This window comes from Equus caballus, chromosome 9, assembly GCF_041296265.1.
Source record: "Equus caballus isolate H_3958 breed thoroughbred chromosome 9, TB-T2T, whole genome shotgun sequence".
NCBI lineage: Eukaryota > Metazoa > Chordata > Mammalia > Perissodactyla > Equidae > Equus > Equus caballus.
In genome coordinates, this window is record NC_091692.1 from 11,355,612 (window position 1) to 11,374,911 (window position 19,300).

General features: G+C 40.2%; 1 protein-coding gene across 2 annotated transcripts in view; it reads right to left on the reverse strand.

Annotated features, from left to right (window-relative positions):
- HNF4G (hepatocyte nuclear factor 4 gamma) overlaps positions 1-17,128 on the reverse strand; it is a 115,937-nt gene extending 98,809 nt beyond the window's left edge. Inside the window, exon 1 of one of the 2 annotated variants that reach the window (XM_023648439.2) lies at positions 16,784-17,128. The gene's annotated coding sequence lies outside the window, so the exon portion shown is untranslated. The remainder of the gene's footprint in view (positions 1-16,783) is intronic. The other variant, XM_070221416.1, reaches the window with a different exon arrangement.
- Positions 17,129-19,300: the final 2,172 nt, after the last annotated feature.

Below are 19,300 nucleotides of genomic sequence, written 5' to 3' on the forward strand. Positions count from 1 at the left end.
AAAGGAAAAAAATTCAAAGGGATGCGTAGTTGGGTATAAATGTGTAGAACAGGAGGAGATCAAGGCAGAGAGGATCATGCCTCAAAAGAACAAATTAAGGAGGTGAATCCCAGAGAAGAGACTACAATGCTGCAGTGAAGCACTCCAGAATACCATCCTGCTGCTACCTGGCTGTGTAACCTTATCTGTAAGATAAGAACAGTAACAATGAAGAGTAACAGTAAAGCTTTTGTGTTGTTATGAGGACTAAATGAGTTAACATAGGTCAAGCATTTAGAGCAACGCTGCCAATAATAAGTGCTCAATAAATTTTAGACAATTCAACAGAAAATTAAAACTTGCAGAGAAAATAAAGAGGAAAGATTAATTTCACTTGATTTCTTTCCCAAATTTAACCTTTTAAAAAGTCTTTCAAATTCATGGCTTTACCAAAGTTATATTTAGTTTGATAATGACTTTTCTCGTCACTCGGAAATTTATTACTTTTACCTACTATCCACTGAGGCCTGATTCACACAGTGGCTGCTTTGTAAAAATTCAACGTGATACAGTAGCTGTATGAGCATTACCTTTTCATCTAAACAATGGTATTTATTTCCACATGCACCCCAAAGCTACTTTTAAGATTTGGAACTTAGTGGATAATTATAATGACTAGAAATACAGGTATGTCACAGTGGGGGTAATATTAGACTTTTGGATGAGTATTCAACAGAGCTCTTATTGCTTCGGTTAGTCTGTCATCCGGACCTAGAATACAGACATTGTTCCACACTCCTCAAAGCAAAAGAAGTGAAATATAAAGAAGAGTCACCAGAGAGTTTGTATTGCTCCCTGATCTCAGTGATGTTTCTCTAATGATTTCCTATTCTGAAATGTGTTATTTAGTTCTCTTTCCTCCCAATAAGGTTCTTTTGTTCCTCTTTTCTCCAAATGGAATACAACACTACAACGAATGGATAGATGTCCTCCTCCATAGACCCCCCCCCACCTCCCCACCCCCACAAATAAACCAGCAAAAATAGTGGTTTCCAGGGTCTGCATCACACGCCATCTGAAGAAATGAAAAGTGTTGCTCAGCGCAATCTGGACAAGCCCTGTGCTTGAAGTGACTTGTGCCAATTTGCAGCAGTAGCACCCGGAAGTGCACTGGAAATGCAGATTCTCAGCCCTACCCTAGACCTACTGAAACCAAATCTCTGGGTGATCACTAGCTCTCCGGGTAAGTCTGATGCCAATCAACTTCGAGAATCACTTGCATACGCCATTTCCATATAAATTGCCCCACAACTAAATCTTCCAAGTGGCAGAAAGTCCAGCAGCACCATCAACTCTCCGATGTAAACTAACCCCTGTCGACCCCACTTATCTTCAAACACTATTAAGAGCAAAGAGACAGGTTTTTCGTCTTCATAAATGTGAGGCCATATTTTTTCCATAAATTTATTAAAAATCTTTGAATATAAAAACTTGATGTATCTAATCTAAAAAACTAATTCAAAGTTAGACTATCACAAAATTAAATAAAAAATCCTCCCAGATGATGAAAGGGTGGTATAGATTGAATCCTGTTTGAATAGCCTTTAGATCTGCGCTGACCCACAAGGTAGCCGCTAGCCACATGTGGCTGCTAGGCACTTGAACGTAACTAGTGGGAGCTGAGATGCACTGTGAGTGTAAAAAATACGCCACATTTCAAAGGCTTATGATGAAAAACAATGTAAACTAGCTCATTAATAGTTTTTCTGTTTATACTGATTTTATGTTGAAAAGATTATATTTGGGATCTATTGGGTGAAATAAAATAGATTATTAAAATGACTTTCCCTTGTTTCTGTTTACTTGCAATGTGGCTACGTGAAAACTTTAAAAAAGTACCTGAGGGGTTGCATTATGTTTCTATTTCAGAGTCCTGCTGTACAGTCCTAAATTAGCAGTTAGTAACAATTATATCTTAATCCAAACAAAACAATTAAGTCATGAAATATAAGTTTTCAAGATATGCAGAATAATGAATGTGTCACTTTCTTTTTACTTTATTAAATATTTAGTATCCTAATTCCCTTTCTTCTCTTGCTCTCCTGGCTTTTTGTTTTATCCCTTTTTACAATGTCCACCCAAGCTTCTGCTTCTGAGACTTCCTAGCCAGCTGGGCCATATGATTATCTCCAGTCAACAATAAACACAGAAGAAGGCGCACTTACAAATCAGAGGAAAGTTCCAGAAATCCTCTCTGTGGAAGTGACATTTAACCTGAGGACTGAAGGATGAAGACAGTCATGTGACGTTTTTGTTTGGGAAGTGGGGGTATGTTTGGATGGAGTATGGAATGCAAAGGAAAAAGGCACTATGATGAAAAATAACTTGGCTCTTATAGGGAACTGACAAAACCTGGATGTGGTTAGAACCAGGAGGAAAGGAGAATTGCAAGAGGTAAGAGTCAGCAAGACAGTGGAAGGCCAGCTCATCAAAGGCCTCAGAGGCCACAATGGAGTCTGGACTTTTTTCTTGGTACAATAGGAAACCAATTGGATGGGCTTAAGCATGGGGATGACATGTGCTTATTTATGATTTAAGATGATCACCCTTGAAGGGAACAATGTGGAAACTGAGAGAACAGTTGAGAGATGGCTGCAGTTGTCGAGACAGGCAATTACTGTGGCTTGGATGGCGTGGCAGCAGTAGAGGTGAGGATGAGCGGAAGACTCAAGACTCATTTGGAGGTAATACTGGCAGATCTCTAATCCACTGACAAATTAGATCGGGTGTATAAAAAAAAAGACAGAGATAAGAACAACTCCTGGATTTTGGTTAAAGAAAAAAGTAAGAGGGTTTCTTAAAATATCTATTTTCCATATCATAAAAGGAAATTAAAAATCATGGAGAAGAAAAGAAAGGATCTTTCCAATTATTAAGCAACTGCCAAGTACCAAAAAATGATGCTGGGTGGTGTCTCATAAATGCTGTCCAATTTAAGATTCTCAAGAACCCTAAGAAAGTAGGCAGTATTATCCTAGATTAGAGATGGGCAAATTAAAGCACAAAGAAGTTAAATAACTTGTCAAGGGTCACTCAGTGGCTCAGTCTACTGTCTAATTCTCTGTCTTAGATGCTTTACACACACTACACCATACCAGGACTGATCATTTTCTCTAAATCAATGAACCACTGTTCCTAAGACATTTATTGCAAGAGGGCTGAAGACACAATACAACTAATCTTTCACAATTTTAAAACAGACTCACCTGAAAGAGTACATTGTTCCAAACACCCATGATTTGCAATTACATTGTTAGTAAAATTAAAGTGTTTGTGCGAGTGTATCATGGAACTTTTACTGCAATCTGAGTTGTTAGGATTCTACCTGAGAAACTCTGAAACAATCTGTTTAATGCATAACTTCAAATGCAGCAACTGCCCTTTGTCCTTTAAAGGCATTGTGTGTTTGTTTCTCTCTCTCAACCAGCGAAGAAAGGATGTGGCCACGGATAGCGTCCCTCAGAACTGGTCTGACATCTTGGCTCATTTGCTATCAGCATGAATGGTGTTTTCCTGTACATCTCTTTCTCATTAATCCAAGAGATACACAGTTTAGCAGTCTCAGAATTAGTGTCTATATTCCAGTGTAAATTCAACACTTGTTACCTAAACTCAAATGCTTATAAATTAAGGAGATGCATATATGTCTATATGAGGCCTTGGATCCAGTAGAGAGTAAAAATCTGAAAGACATACTTAAAATGTTTCTCCAAAATGCAAACTCAGCATCTGCCCTACTTTGGAGTTCAGCGGAATTTGGCATTGCTCTTTAACTCTTGGTAGTTTCAGTGACACAGACATACATAACCACATCCCTCTCCTGCTACTTACTCAAAATGCTGCATCATTTCCTCAAAGGCCAGGATTGCGAAAGAGTAGTATGTACACATGCAGCAGACAGTAGAAATAATTTTTTTAGATAACATACTTATCTCTAGATTATTCATGAAGATTCTCCTTTTTATGTATTATTCAGTGACTCCAGATGGTATCCTCAAGGCATATCAATTTTTGCCATTTGTCCTAGCCAGAAAGACTGGTGAAAAGGGAGGACGCGTTAAGCCAACAATGACGGAAGTGGGGATGGGGGTGAGTGTTAAGAGAGACGGAGGCTCTGAAGAGGTGAACATAAATGGTTTTGGTTTGGACTGAGTTGATTTAACTTATAGTCTAAAACAAATATATGTATGAACATAAGGAAGATTTGAACACATGAGATTGTAATAAGACTTAATCACATTATGGTTACCCTGCAGTTATGAGCGGAATTGTGCCCTTCTACCCCAAACTTCGTATGTTGAAGTCCTAATTCCTAGTACTTCAGAATATGACTGTTGTTGGAGATAGAGCCTTTAAAGAGTAATGAAGGTAAAATGAGGTCATATGGGTGGGCCCTTGCCTAATACAATTGGTGTCCTTATAAGAGGAGAGGAGACTACAGACGCTCACAAAGAGCAACCATGTGAAGACACAAGGAGACAGGCCATCTACAAGCCAAAGAGAAAGCTCAGGAGAAACCAAACCTGCCAACACCTTGATCTTGGACTTCTAGCCTCCAGAACTGTGAGAAAATAAATTTCTGTTGTTTAAGACACTCAGTCTGTGGTATTTTGTTATGGCAGCCACAGCAAACTAGAACACCAAACAAAATATTTTATTCATTCTTTTTCTTCAGGTAGAAAAAAAAAAGTATTTTTGAGATAAGTTCTGCCTGCTTTGCCTATATCTGGAATACACTGTACTAAAAAGAGAAGCTATGCAATCTCTTTGGTGTATATATTTTTATAGAAATGGACTTGTATAATTCTAGATTGACTTAATTTCCCACATTTTGCTCCCGTTTTCTTTTGCTTTCAAAATTAGCTTGACTAGTTTTGATAGTGACCCTCCTTTGCTTTTTCTTTTAAACTGACAAATTGTTCAAGGAATAATGTTTAACTATAAGAAAGACACTGTGACAGATAATGGAAAATACAGCAAACGATTAAGATTAAGCTCTTTTATTTAGTTCAATCACACTTGGAATGAAGCATCTCATATTTAGAATACAAATACAAATACGTATATATGTGTGTGCATATACAGATGTATAATATTTATGTATATTATTTGTGTGTAAATAATATATATACACAAACACATGCATATATGAACACATGTATATATATGTATATCAGTTTCCCGGAATAAGTGATAAGTATATTACAACACTTACCATAAACCAACTAGAATCAGAATTATTTTGTATTCATTTCCCAACTAGTTTGCTAGTTCCTAAACTCTAGGCATCCTGTTTATTCTGTGCATCACTTAAGCCACTATGTTTTGCCCATAATACTCACTCAAACACTCTTGCCTAATTGAATTATAACCCTTTTTAACAAAGGGTATATTTTTATCTTAGCTGCTTGTTTCAGATACACAAGTTATCAGTTCAGTTTCACAAAACAAAAAGTCAAGTTTTCAACTCACTTATAAGAAAAATACGTGCCTTATGTAGGTAGAAAACCACAATGTTATTCAAAATTATCTGGGCTTAAATAAAAGAACAACATGCTATTACTTGTTCTCCGTTACAATTTAAGTGTTTAAGGCAGTGTGAGAACATATATCAAAAATACTCTCTACTTAGATAATTACTTTGCAAGTTGTATAAGTTTTAACTTTCTGGGAATCCACTCGTAAATAGAAGAAAAATATGACCATTAAAATCCATAAGCCACGTGGTAATGGAAAGTATTTCGATATATACTATGTATGCTAGATATAAATACACTTACATTTCCTGTTTAATGTGTTCATAATGAGGACAATTTCAGGGAGCAGGATTCTTTGCCCAGAAAGAAGTAAACTAAGAAAGGAAAGTCATCTTTTAAAACACCTCAAGCGTTTTAAATTGTAAGCTGAGTTTCCGAAAAAGTTTCATTATTAAACAATCACTAATTAAGATACTTTTCCAACTAATACTTATCCATGACTCCTGAGGAGAAGATAGTAATATACATACATTTATAATCAACTGAATATTCAAAATATTTCAATGCATTGTGCAAAACTAGATTTTTTTTTTCCCTGAAGAAGATTTACCCTGAGCTAATACCTGTGCTAGTCTTTCTCTATTTTTTAGTATGTGGACTGCCAGCACAGCATGACTGCTAGCAGAGCAGTGTAGGTCCATGCCCAGGAACCAAACCTGGGCCACCGAAATGAAGTGTGCTGAACTTAACCAGTAGGCCACCGGAGCTGGCCCTAGATAAAAATTCTTAAAATCAATACCATAAGCATCAGGTTTTATTTCATCAAACATGTGACTATTATGATTTTTTCCCTGACTTAATAAACTACTTTCAATTAAAAGCTCCAGGGACGGGCCCCGTGGCTGAGTGGTTAAGTTTGCGCGCTCCGCTGCAGGCGGCCCAGTGTTTCGTTGGTTCCAATCCTGGGCGCGGACATGGCACTGTTCATCAGACCACGCTGAGGCAGCGTCCCATATGCCACAACGAAGACTATGCAACTATGTACCTGGGGGCTTTGGGGAGAAAAAGGAAAAAAAATAAAATCTTAAAAAAAAAAAAAAAGCTCCAGTTCAGTGTTTTACAATCTATTCTAACCTGTCTCAGGAGTCAATCTACCATATTGTTTGTCTATACATGAAATATCAGATAAGTTATTTTAATAATCAATGCTCAAATGAATCCAGTGAAATCATTCACATGCTTCATACAAATAACTGACGGGACACAAAAAAATGAGGAACATAAAATTACTTTATTTCATTTTTAGCTTTAAAAGATACTGTGAAAACTGAGATGAGATTAATTCCATAACACCTTAGGTATGAAAGTTAGAAGAGGAAATTGTATGAGCTCTGGAGTCGAACAGCCTTGGTTCACACCTAACGCTTACACTTTCTAGCTGTGTAGTCTCAGCTGGGTATTTAACCTCGCTGCCTCAGTTTCCTCATCTGCATAATGGTGACAACAATCGTTTGTACCTTATAGAGTTAGCATAAGGATTAAATGATTTCTGTGAATCTCTTAGCATCCAGCACAGAGAAAATGCTTAATAATTGTTAACTAGTCATAGTAGTTAAGGATAGTAATAGATGTAGTGTGTGTGTGTGTGTATATATATATGTGTGTGTGTATGTAAATATTTCTATATACCTACATATAAAATCCACAGAAATAGGGAGAAATAAATGGAAATATTATTAACTTAATATAAAGAGGACCCAAAATAGCGAGCAATCTCCATACTTGTTAAGTGCATTTCCCTTGTGCCAGACTGTAGGCTGAACACTTTAGAAGCCGTCTTTCCGGCTCGCAACTCACTGCCCTGGGCATGAATAAGGCGGGGCTCCGTCAGTTGGCCTATGTGCCCAAAGTCCTGTAGGTCTGAATCAAATCTTTGAACTCCAAAGCCTGCACGCTCTTTCCATTGCCCCAAACTATCTAAGGAATACAAACCTGACGAGGGCGACTTTGCACATATGTTTTAAAAGACGCCCTGGCATTCCAGGTTAATCTGTGAGAAAATGGCAGAGCCCATGCTAAATGTGCAGCATATTCGAGCAGTTCTTCGAGTGATTTAGAAATGATTACGTAAAAGATATACAAGTAAGATACAGTAACGCGCAGGGACACGTCAGATACAAGTAATTATTAACTGATTTTCACGTTTTTAGTATTTTGATATAGAAAAATCCCTCACTTAAGAGTATGATTATTTCAATTACTCTGGATTACAATTGCCTTATTTCTTTACTATGAAAAGGACACATGGGAGTTAAAAATGGATGAAATTTGCAAAAACGGAGGAAATTTCAAAAATTCCAACTGAAAAAAAGAAAGAGGGAAGGAAGGAAGAGAATTCCTAAATTTTGAGCCTGTTCAGCACGTAATATTTTTCACATTTCTGACGCTGACCTGAGGTACAAGTGGTATATGTCAGTGATATGGGGAAAGAAGTCAGCGCCCTGGCAGAACAATGGATAAAGAATACATTGAACCCAAGGATTATCTTTGAAAACTTCCCATTATCTCTGAACTTCCCATAAGAAACTAAAAAAGTTAAAAAAATAAAGAAGTTGGTCAAACTATGTTTTTTCCCTTAGCAAATTAACTAATAAATACATAGAATTTTACTTTATTCACCTAGAATCAATTTATGAATAAAGGACAACGAAAAGAAAATTCACAGAATCTACAAAAGCCTTTGAGATTTTGGAATTTTTGTGAACCATTCTATGTTAACTGTGAACTGTCATTTGCAAAGTACTATATTCCCCAGCCTTTATCAGGGCCTACTGTACCACCTACCAGAGCTCTCAGCAGGACACTGCCCCTTGCCCTACTGGTTACAGGCCAATCCAATTGTCACGCTTTCCTCACACATTAAGCTTACACACATACACAAACACACACACACACTAGCTAAAGAGACATTGGTTCAAAATCCAAAAACCCCTATTTGATATTGACTACACTGGCCTCCAAATCTCAGCGTCTTCCTGTGTTTGTCACAGGACTTAAATAAAATAATGTAGGGGAAAACACTATAAACTGTGCACATGAAAAAATTCTATAAACGGTAAAGCTCAATTGTTAGTATCAATATTGTTATTGTATTGATATTTATTAATGTTAGTACTCACAAAAAAAGTCTAAATTCCATAGCATGACACAAAAATGTCTCTACTTTCAGGCGTCTTTCTATTTTTGTAAACACACTTTCCACCACCTTTTTCTATTTTACCACTCATTAGGGACTCACAAAACCACAAAACCAACTTTCTTTGTCATTTGCACATTCTCTTCCTACTTATGACTAAAATCTACTACTCTCTTTTCTCGTGGTCAAATGATACGCCTTATACAAGAATAGATTCAGATGGGGAGATAATGTTTTAAAAACCTATATCTGATAAAGGACTTGTATCTATAATATATATAGAACTCTGACAACTCAACTCAATGAGAAGAAAAACAACTGAATTTTTAAAAGATAGGAGGAGATGCACAGATTTTAAACAAAAACTTCACCAAACAAAATACATGCATGGTACATAAACTCATGAAAACAAGCTCAGACTCATTAGTCATTAGGGAAATGCAAATTAGAACCACAATGAGATCTCATCACATACCTTTTAGAATGTCTAAAACTAAAAGACTGGCCATACCAAGTGTTGGTAAGGATAGGAAAAAACTAGAACTCTCCAACACTACTGATGGAACAGAAAATGGTACAATTACTGTGGAAACCAGTATGACACGTTCTTCCACAGGATCCAGCCATTATACTCCTAGGTAATTATATAAAGCAAATGAAAGCATATGTCTACACAAAGAGTTCGTGCAAGAATGTTCACAGCAGCTTTATCTGTAAAAGTCCAAAACTGGAAACAATCCAAATATTCATCAACAGGTCAATGAATAAACAAATTGTGGCTTATCCACACAATGTCATGCTACTCACCAAAAAAAAAAAAAAAAGAATTGATAGATGCAACAAAATGAGTGAATCTCAAAATAATTACGGTGAGTAAAAGAAGCGACACAAAAAAATGCAATACTGTATGATGCCACGGATAGAAAAATCTAGGAAATGCAAACTCATCTGCAGGGGCAGAAAGTAGATCAGTGGTTATTTCAGAGAAGAGGAGGAGGGAGAGTTTTTAAAGGAGCTTGAAGAAACTTCTAGGGGCGTTGGTTACACTCACTATCTTTATTGTGGTGATTGTTTCATGGGTATATACATCTGTCAAAACTTTTTAATTGTGCAGTTTAAATACGTGCAGTTCATTATACATGAATTGTACCTCATAAATGTTTTTTTTAAAGTAGTAAGGTACTAATACACACAACAAGATGGCTGAATCTCCAAATTATTGTGCTAAACATAAAACAGACACAAAACACAAAAGGCTACATGCTAAATGATTCTATTTACATATTTTTCTGGAAAAGGCAACACTAGAGACAGACATCACATCAGTGGTCTCCTGAGGAGGTGGGGGGGCTACTGCTAAAGGGCATAAGGGAATTTGTGTGTTGGATGGGGGCAGAACTGCCCTATGTCTGCATTGTGGGAGTAGTAACACACAACTGTATACATTTGTCAAAACTCATTGAAGTGTATGCTTAAAAGGGACAGATTTTACTCAACGTAATTTATATCGATATAATTATCTCAATGTAATTGTATCTCACTATCAATAAATTATATCCCTCTTGACTTAGAGTCATATGTCCTCTCCTGTGTAACCCACTCCAGGAAACGTCAGTGGGCCTTCTGCTAGGTTTCTATAGCCCTTCTCCAGTACTCGTCGTCTATATTTATCACAGTGAGTAATAATTCTTTCTTCATATCCCCAACCAGACTTGAAAAGCATAGGAGAGAATTGTTTCTAGTCGTTGCTTAATGCCCAATATAGAATGTAGCGCTTGAAAATTAGGTTCTCAACAAAGGTTTTAATTCTATTATTGCATTTCACCTTCCTCCTCCATTAACGCTACTCATTCATTCAGTGAACACATCCTCATTATACTTCAACTGAGTGCCCAACTAAAGAAGTGGGCAAGAATAACACAGTTCCTCCCCTCAGAGGTCTAACAGTCAAGCCTGGGAGAATGACCACCAAACACGCAACCACAACATTTGATGAAGTTGGTGGGTATCATGACAGGGAAAGAACAAGATACAATTAAATTGGTATATTGGTGGGGGCCAGCCAGTGGCACAGCAATTACGTTTGCACATCCCACTTTGGCGGCCCAGGATTCGCCGGTTCAGATCCTGAGTGTGGACCTACGCAACGCTTGTCAAGCCATGCTGTGGCAGACATCCCACATATAAAGTAGAGGAAGATGGGCACAGATATTAGCTCAGGGCCAGTCTTCTTCAGCAAAAAAGAGGAGGATTGGTGGCAGATGTTAGCTCAGGGCTAATCTTCCTCAAAAAAAATAATAAAATAAAATTAAAATTAAAAATTGGTATATTGGGTCAAGAGGTCAGGAAAGACTGTGAAGCTGGTATTTCAGCAAAGGCTCACAAAATAGGTAGAAGTTGGCTAGAACGGTGAGGGAAAAATGACGGCGATGGTAGCTGAGAGTGTTACAAACAACAGAAACAGCACTTTTGAAGACACACAGCATGGCGCACTTGAGGAACTAAAAGAGATTTAGCCCAGCTGAAGTCTAATGTAAGGGATCTCAAGAAGAGAGAGACGAAGTTCACGGACCAAGTCAGACGGGGTCTAGCGATACAAAGACATTGGACGTCACGTTAAGGTCATTCAGAAGTTAACAAATTGTTTTAAACTGAGGATAAAAGACAACGATCAGATTTGTTTTCTCTACATCACTCTAATTGCTATTGGGGAACTGACCAGAGACCAGTAAGACTATGAAAGGAGAACAGTAGCTTGTTGCAAAAAAAATCCAGGTTAGAAATAACAATTACCTAGCTGAAAATCAGTCCAAATTAGGGAAACAATAGTCTACCTAAGTACCCTACAACCTCACTCAAATGACCAAATAAGGTTTGGTTGCGCCATACAAGCTAAGTTTTAAACCATGAACAACTTCTACGGATATAAGTGCTAAAAAACTATAAATCCATAGTGACCATGGTCAAATCAAAGTTTCCTGTACAATCCTAAAAAATATGGACTTGTAGTCGGATTCAATCCCTCGCATTCCCTCACCTTCCGTATTCTACAGTACCTAAATTCAGTCTAAAGATCTCCAAAGCATCTCTAGATTCTATCCCATGGTCTTCCCATCTTCATTGCCACTGGACCATTGTGAAAGCGTCCTACTATTCCCCTCTCTTGTCTCTCCCTCTTTAATCCATCCTCCAAAATGTTGCCCGTTAATCTTAAGAAAAAAATAGAGAGAGCTTTCAAAACCCAACCTACTTACAGACTTTTGATGGCTCCCCATTGCCTGCAGGATGGAGCTCAAATCTTTATCACCCACACTGAAGACTGTCAGAACCTGGCCCAGCGTTGCTTGCTCACTTCATCTTTTGCCATCCCACCTACTCCAAATGCAATTCCCTCTGCCCCAGACACTTTTCGGGTTCTTCTCTACTCAGTAAGTTCTCATCATAAAGTCATTAACTCCTCCATGAAATCTCTCCAGGCCAGTCAAGCTCAACGTGTCCTTTGTGCTTCCGTTTTCCACGGTATTTCTATCTATCGTACTAATGGCGTGGTTATCACCTTAAGTCACAGACAGTTACATGTGTTTGTCTTCCAAGTGGATTATTTGTGTTTGAGCGTAGGGACACCGCTTTATTCATCTTTGTATTCCAGGCACCTAGTACTGTGTGTATACCTTAATTCTCACTAAATTAATATATATTAACCTTATTTGCAACCTATAGCCATTAACGCCTAAAACAAGATGATGCAAAAAAAAAAAATGGGACAGATTCTGTAATCTTCAGTAAGCCAAGAGCACAAGCAAAGCACAAGACAGTATGCAAGCCTAGAGGAACAATACTCACAGATTCCAAATATTAAAAAGCACTAAATTACTAGGCCTAGATGTCTGTGTTGACTTTCTGCTATCAGATATAAATGTGATTCTTCTATAGTGAAATAGTGTGCCAAGAAAGCATCAAACAGTCAACAAATAAAATGCTTGATTTAAATAATACAGGAATTAATCCACATATACTTTGAGAGCAAGGACTGTTACTCTCATTTTACAACTTTTTAAACTGAGGCACAGAAACATTAAGCAACTTGCTCAAGGATACACAGCTGGCAAAGGGCAGAACTAAGGTTTACACACAGGTTTTAACAATTCCAAAGCCCATGTTCTAACCATTGGACTATATTCAGGGCGATCCTTGTCTACACTACTTAGCTAAAAGCTCCATGAAGTCAGGGGCTATGTCTATCTTATTCATCAATGCATCTCCGAGGCCTATTCAAGGGCTTGGCAAGGTCTCGAGGGGTCCATAGTCTCTTGAAGTCTTTTGCAATTTGTGTATGTAAATATAATTTATCTAGAGATAGGGTCAATAAAAACAAGTGACACTTATGAAGAACTTACTATAAATCAAGCAGTGTTTTAGATGCATTATCTCATTCTGTCACAACAATACGTACCAGGTGGTGCTCACTATATGCCAGGCATTGTTTTCACGTTAACATACATAATCATCATCCCAATCCTATGCCATGGGTATTATAATTAGATGCACTTCAAAAATGGAGACACTGGGCCTCAAAGAGGTTAATTTACCCAAGTCCCCCTGTGTTCCCCTTTTAGTAAATAGCTGGGCAAGCATATAAACCTCGCTATGTGATAACAAAGCCTTCTCTCTTGGCTTATGCGCCATGAGCTCCTCATCCTCAAAGACCTTCACATCCCCAAAGTGTTAAGAGAATCACGAAAAAAAGAAAAAAGATGAACTCATGCATTCTCCAGAAAACCGTCTTGATAAAACCAAAGGTTTTCACAGCAACACAACAACAGAGGCTATGAGCTAATTCTCCCACGTAGACGGCTATTATGTAATCATATATTAAATACAAGGCAGGAAGTATAGGCAGATGCGTTCTTTAAGGTGTACCCATAATGAACGGGCAAGATAGTACTGAGTTCCAAAGGTACTTACATAAACTACCCAATATGTACACATGTAGCTCCCGATACAGCAGAAGCAGAGGTGCTACTAGCCCTTACAGGCGTTTTGCGACCTAAAAAGTGCCTTCCCCGGGGAACACCCAGACAAGAGCAAAGGTTCATGGCTTGACCTGTGGGGTCGGGTCAAGGTTTCAGTCCTCGCTTCCCCCTCAGCTGGGCACCCCTGTGCAGTGAGCAGCCCATGACCACGTGGAACAGCTATGGTTACGCTCATGGCCTAGAGCCACAGTGCCTGGATTTGAATCCCCAGATTTATCCCCGTAGATGTGTGACCTTAGTCAAGTTCTTAAATTTCTGTCCACTTCACTTTCCCATCTGAAACGGGGAATATATTAGTATGAAGTATACAAATTTACTTAAAGAATCTAAAAGAAACAGTACATATAAATGGTTTACGACAGTACGTAGGACATATTCAGGATTCAGCGAGGATTAGCTAAAATATATGTATTGTTAACATTAAAATCACAATAGCAACTACTAGGCACACCATTGTCACTTATTTGCAATATAGAAATTCTCACTTATGCGTCAGTATCTCTAGCCATTCAGTAAATGGATAGAGAGTAACTAATGCAGTGACAGCTTTTATAAGCTCAAAATAAGACAGTATTTTGAAATGCATTTAATTCTCTTTCCACTTCAATATATTTCTTATGCGAAATTCTCAAACTCTTCAAATCAGATGTTTCAAGACTGGTTTATATAATTTCCAGATATTTTTTCTTTGGTTTTTTTTTTTTTTTTTTTTGAGGAAGATTAGCCCTGTGCTAACATCTGCTGCCAATCCTCCTCTTTTTGCTGAGGAAGGCTGGCCCTGAGCTAACATCCATGCCCATCTTCCTCTACTTTATACGTGGGACGCCTACCACAGCATGGCTTTTGCCAAGCGGTGCCATGTCCGCACCCGGGATCTGAACCTGCGAACCCGGACCACCGAAGCGGAACGTGGGCACTTAACAGCTGTGCCACCAGGCCACACCCATTTCCAGATATTAAACTCCAATAATAAGAAATCAATTTTCAACAATCAGACAGGCAACATTCGAAACACATCATTATTATCCACTGTTGGCAAGAGCAGGGTAAATATCCTGTGGGTACTCAGGAAGGCTCTCTTTACAATGTCTATCAAATTCAAAGAGAACATCCCCCTGGAACCAGCAATTCTTTTCTCAGAATAAATCTTCTGTAGTACTCTCGCAAGGATAATGTACACAGATATTCACTGACTCACTGATTGTAATAGTAAGAAATTGGAAAATTCAAGTGAAGATTCTGGGGGATGTCGGCTGGCTATATTGTGCAGACACATCAAAAAAGGAATCTTCACATATTGACAGAGAAATTTTTCAAAACCATTAAGTGAAAAATAAATTTTGAAACACTGATCTGATATGAAGCATTATCCAATTTTTTGAAATAATGAAAGAAAAATTCCTGTGGTTCTACACACGAAGGGACATAAACGCAACCATCCATGGCGGGTACACATACGGAGTGGAATAGAGAAAGGGGTTCACTTTATATTTTGCTATAATTTTCAAGTTGCTTTATAAGAAAGTAGTGCTTTTGGAATTCATAGAAATAACAAGAAGTTTCAAAAGAAACAGGGAACTCAAAAATAAATACTTATTTGCATGCGGGTATTAAAAAAAATCTTAGCAATCCTCAAAATTAACTTGTGGTGTCCTATATGCTTATAATCATAATTGCAGAACAAAGTGCTTATGAGGTCTTAAGAGACACACTTTATTTAGTAAAAAGGTTGTACTACCTCCATAAAGCATGTTGAGAAAAATTCCATATTTGTAGGCCTGTAAACGGAGCTCAGGAGGAATGAGAAGAGAACAAATGGCTCTCAATTTCCACTCCACTTTGAAAAGTGAAAAACCAGTCTTTACCACCACTGTCACCTCCCTCTCCCCCACCCTCCCCCAAATGGTACCAGAGAGGAGCCCAACTCTACTTGGCCACTGACTTCAAACGCGCAGTAAATACACCATGTGGCTTGACTGAGAGCATCCACAGAAGAGGAAAATAGAGGGAAATGTAGTGAGAGGGTGGGGACAGCAGGATTAGCATGGAACAATGGTGATAGCTGGAGGGGAAGAATGTTTTAATGATGAAGAAAGAGAAGATACATGTAAAATGAATGGAAAAGCTAGAGAAAGCAACAAAACAAAAATAGGAAATGCTGCTATCAATAAGGTGTTTAGTTTTCTGGACATCCCGTTAATTTTAGAGCTGCTATATTCTGCACACTCTAGCCCTTGAAATGGAAGTTTACTGAAGATGGTTTGCATGGTAGACAGGGGTCCTCTGTTTTGAGCAAGCTTTAGAAACACAGCATATCAGGTATGAAGCACATTTTATACTCAATTCAAAGATCTTGTCACGTGCTGCCTTATTCCCGTTAGACATGGAATGGCTTAACTGGCACACTGTTTTAACAACTTCCAAAGGACATTTCTTCCCAAAGGAAGCTAAAACGGTTTAAAGAGAATGATATATGTGTATGTATATATGTACTTGATATATATATATATGAATGAACATATTATATTCATAGGTCTCCCCGAGCAGTATAACCAGACGATGCCCACTCCCAAAGTGTATCTACGAGAGAAGCGACAGAAGCTGAGACTGGAGCAAAGCCTTGGGGTGATGCTCCAGGACCAAGCCCCTCCCCACGAACCTCTGCTGTCCAGAGCTATCCAGACGCCCCAGCCTTGCCCCAGGCCACAGAAACACTTCACCAAAGCCCCCAGAGACCCGGCCACCACGTGACCCGCCGACACACACCAAAGCTTTCTCTCCCGAACAAATCCAACTTTTACTTTACTTTTCCTGGGCGAAAGCTTTGCGCATGCCCCCCGCCGCCTCTCCTGCAGCCCTTTCTTCTGCCCTCCAGCGCAGGCTGCGGGAGGCCTCGAGGTGTCTGCTTTCAACCCTGCCTGGCCTGGGGGTCCTGAAGCTCAGCCCCTGCCGGGCGGGCGCCCCTCCTTCAGCCGCCTGAGGGGGACGCAGACTCCTCCCGCGCGGCCCCGGGCGCGGGGAGCGGCCGGGAAACTTACCTGCGCGGAGCGGCTCCCGGAGCTCCCGCGTCGCCGTCAGCCGCGCGGCCGCCGCAGCATCGCCAGCAGCCGCCGCAGGGCCCCCGCCCGCCCCGGCAGCGCTGTCCTGTGCCGCACTTTTCCGAGCCTGGGAAGTCGGCGGAGGGCTCGGAGGTGGGAGGTGGGGGTGGAAGGTGGGGGTGGGGCTGGGCGATCGGGGAGAGGAGGCTTGAGGATGTTGTTTGTTTGTTTGTTTGTTTTTCCCGATCCCTTTCAAGAGACTTTAGACCATATGCTGGGAGAATATGAGCTTTGCTCAATGGCGACAAGGCACAGGCCTGACTCGCACAGTCCGATCGATTTACTAAACAAACTGAAACGTGGGTGGGGATGTTAAACAGTAACCAGCAGCTTCAATGAAAACTGAAAGCAGCGAGGCCGCCACCGCCTCGGCGCGCTCATTTCCCAGTTCCCAAGGCCCCAGGGCGACCGGCGCGCGGGCCAGCAAGTCCCCAGACCTCGGCCTCTGCTGGCCCGAGCGGCTCTCAGGGGCTGCCCGGAGGCCGCCAGGCGGGAACGCCACCTGCACGCGGCTTGACCATTTGCAGCCGGAGTCGTCTCGCTCCCGCCTCCCGCACCCCGAGGAGCCCCGCCAGGGTCCCCACCCACGGCCGGAGGCCCAGCGCGGGCCGGCGGCGCCGGCACCGTCCCCCGCCCCCGCCCCGGGTCCCGTCTGGTCTAGGCCAGTGGCAACCCGGGGGCAGTGCGTTTGGACAGCGGTGGCGGAGACAAACCTGCTGATCGCAGAAGGCAGATATAATTCCGAGCCAATGAGGTCCAGAAAAAGGCCGGAAGTATTGTTAAGGGGAATTAAATAGGTTCCTAGGAACAGCACTGCGGCCACACCACTAGCGGAAAACCATTTCATTAAACCGCACTTTGGGCCGCTGAGGTTAACTTCTGCACTGACGCTGTGACCACTTAGCAAGAGCTCCAGGAAGAAAGAGGAGACTCCTTTTCCGCCCGCGGCCAACCCAGCCACCTGTGGCTTCAGTCATTTAGCAGCTTTACATTTGTATCTGATAGAAGCGTCCTTTCTCCCTCCCATACCCTGGGCCCCTTCTCAATCTCTAGACTTCGGGAAATGATGCTCTGACCCATCCAGAGACGCGCGGGTCAACTCGATCAGGCTTTGTTAACCAAACGATATAGCCTGAAGTCGTGGCTTTTGAAAACATCTCAACAATTTAACTTCGTGGTTTCAGGAATGAGTGACTGCAGGTCAAACAAGTAATTATCCTCAGGAGATAAATAGTTACTTAATCCGTAAGGTTTTTCTTTTCCGACCAGGGGGTTGGTGGTTATTTTAAGACTGTAATGACAATGCCAGGGAGATCAAAGGGTTGGTATCTTCTCTTTTGCTCTTTAGATCGGGTTTACTAAACTTTCTCGGTTTCCTCCTTCTGAATCTCTTGCTGAAAGGCTCTTTTAAAAACAAGCAGTTGGTTGTTTTAGAAATCTGAACAAAGGGGAGAGATCATGTACTATTTTCTTTAAATCGACCTTCTTGAGAAAAAAACATTCTTTGGGTCCTTGCTGCCCATGCGGTTTGCAAACCTGTGTCACGAAAGTGGTCTCTCTCCAGGTCGCCTTCTGGAAATCCTCCAGAGACAACTGAAGCGGAAGAGTAACAATTAACGGGCTTTATTTATTATGCAAATCTTTCATACCTGTCTTGTTTAAAGATCACCTGTCGACATTCCCTTTAAAAATATTTCCACATACTTGGATAATGAAGGTCGTCTTACTATATGCCAAAATATAAATATATTCCCATAACGCATAAATAATTCCCATAAAATGCTGAAAGTCTGAAGACAGAAATTCTCCATTCCCTTACACGGAAGCTTTAATGCCACCTGACGTCTGTTGTGCCCAGCAGAGAAACCATATTTTAATTCAATAGTCTCAGTTTAGGTATGTCACTCTTAACCTCGATGTCAGTGGGTTCAGTTTTGGATAATCACCTCATCATCGATGTGTGGTAGGTTCCCTGATCCACCAGCAAACGACGGTCGCATGTTGTGTGTGCAAAATTATCTTGGCACAACACGTAGAAACTTTGCCAGAGAATTTTTGACTGGTGATGAGAGAAATGGTAGTACATTCAAGGAAGTATAAACTCGGTTAAGACTTATTCATTATCTAAAGGAAGCATTGCATTTGTTCCACTAAGAGAAATATCTGAGAGTTTATGTAACACTGCCAGTCCTTCCGCTCCGACAGCAAGAAGGGAGTGGTTCCAGATGACTAAATAAATAAATAGACAGAGAAGCGAAGTTAAGTGCTAAAGGAAGGTGTGAGGAGTTGTCTGGACAGTTTTTACTAGATCAACCAATGCCAATTGACCAAGGTTTAGAGCATCACTTATATTGTTCCTGTAACTAATTTATTACGATTCTTCATGGCATGGGTTTATGATGCTGAAAATGAAAGCTGTGCTCTAAGGAGAGCTGTCTTCTGATGCATTGTGGCGGG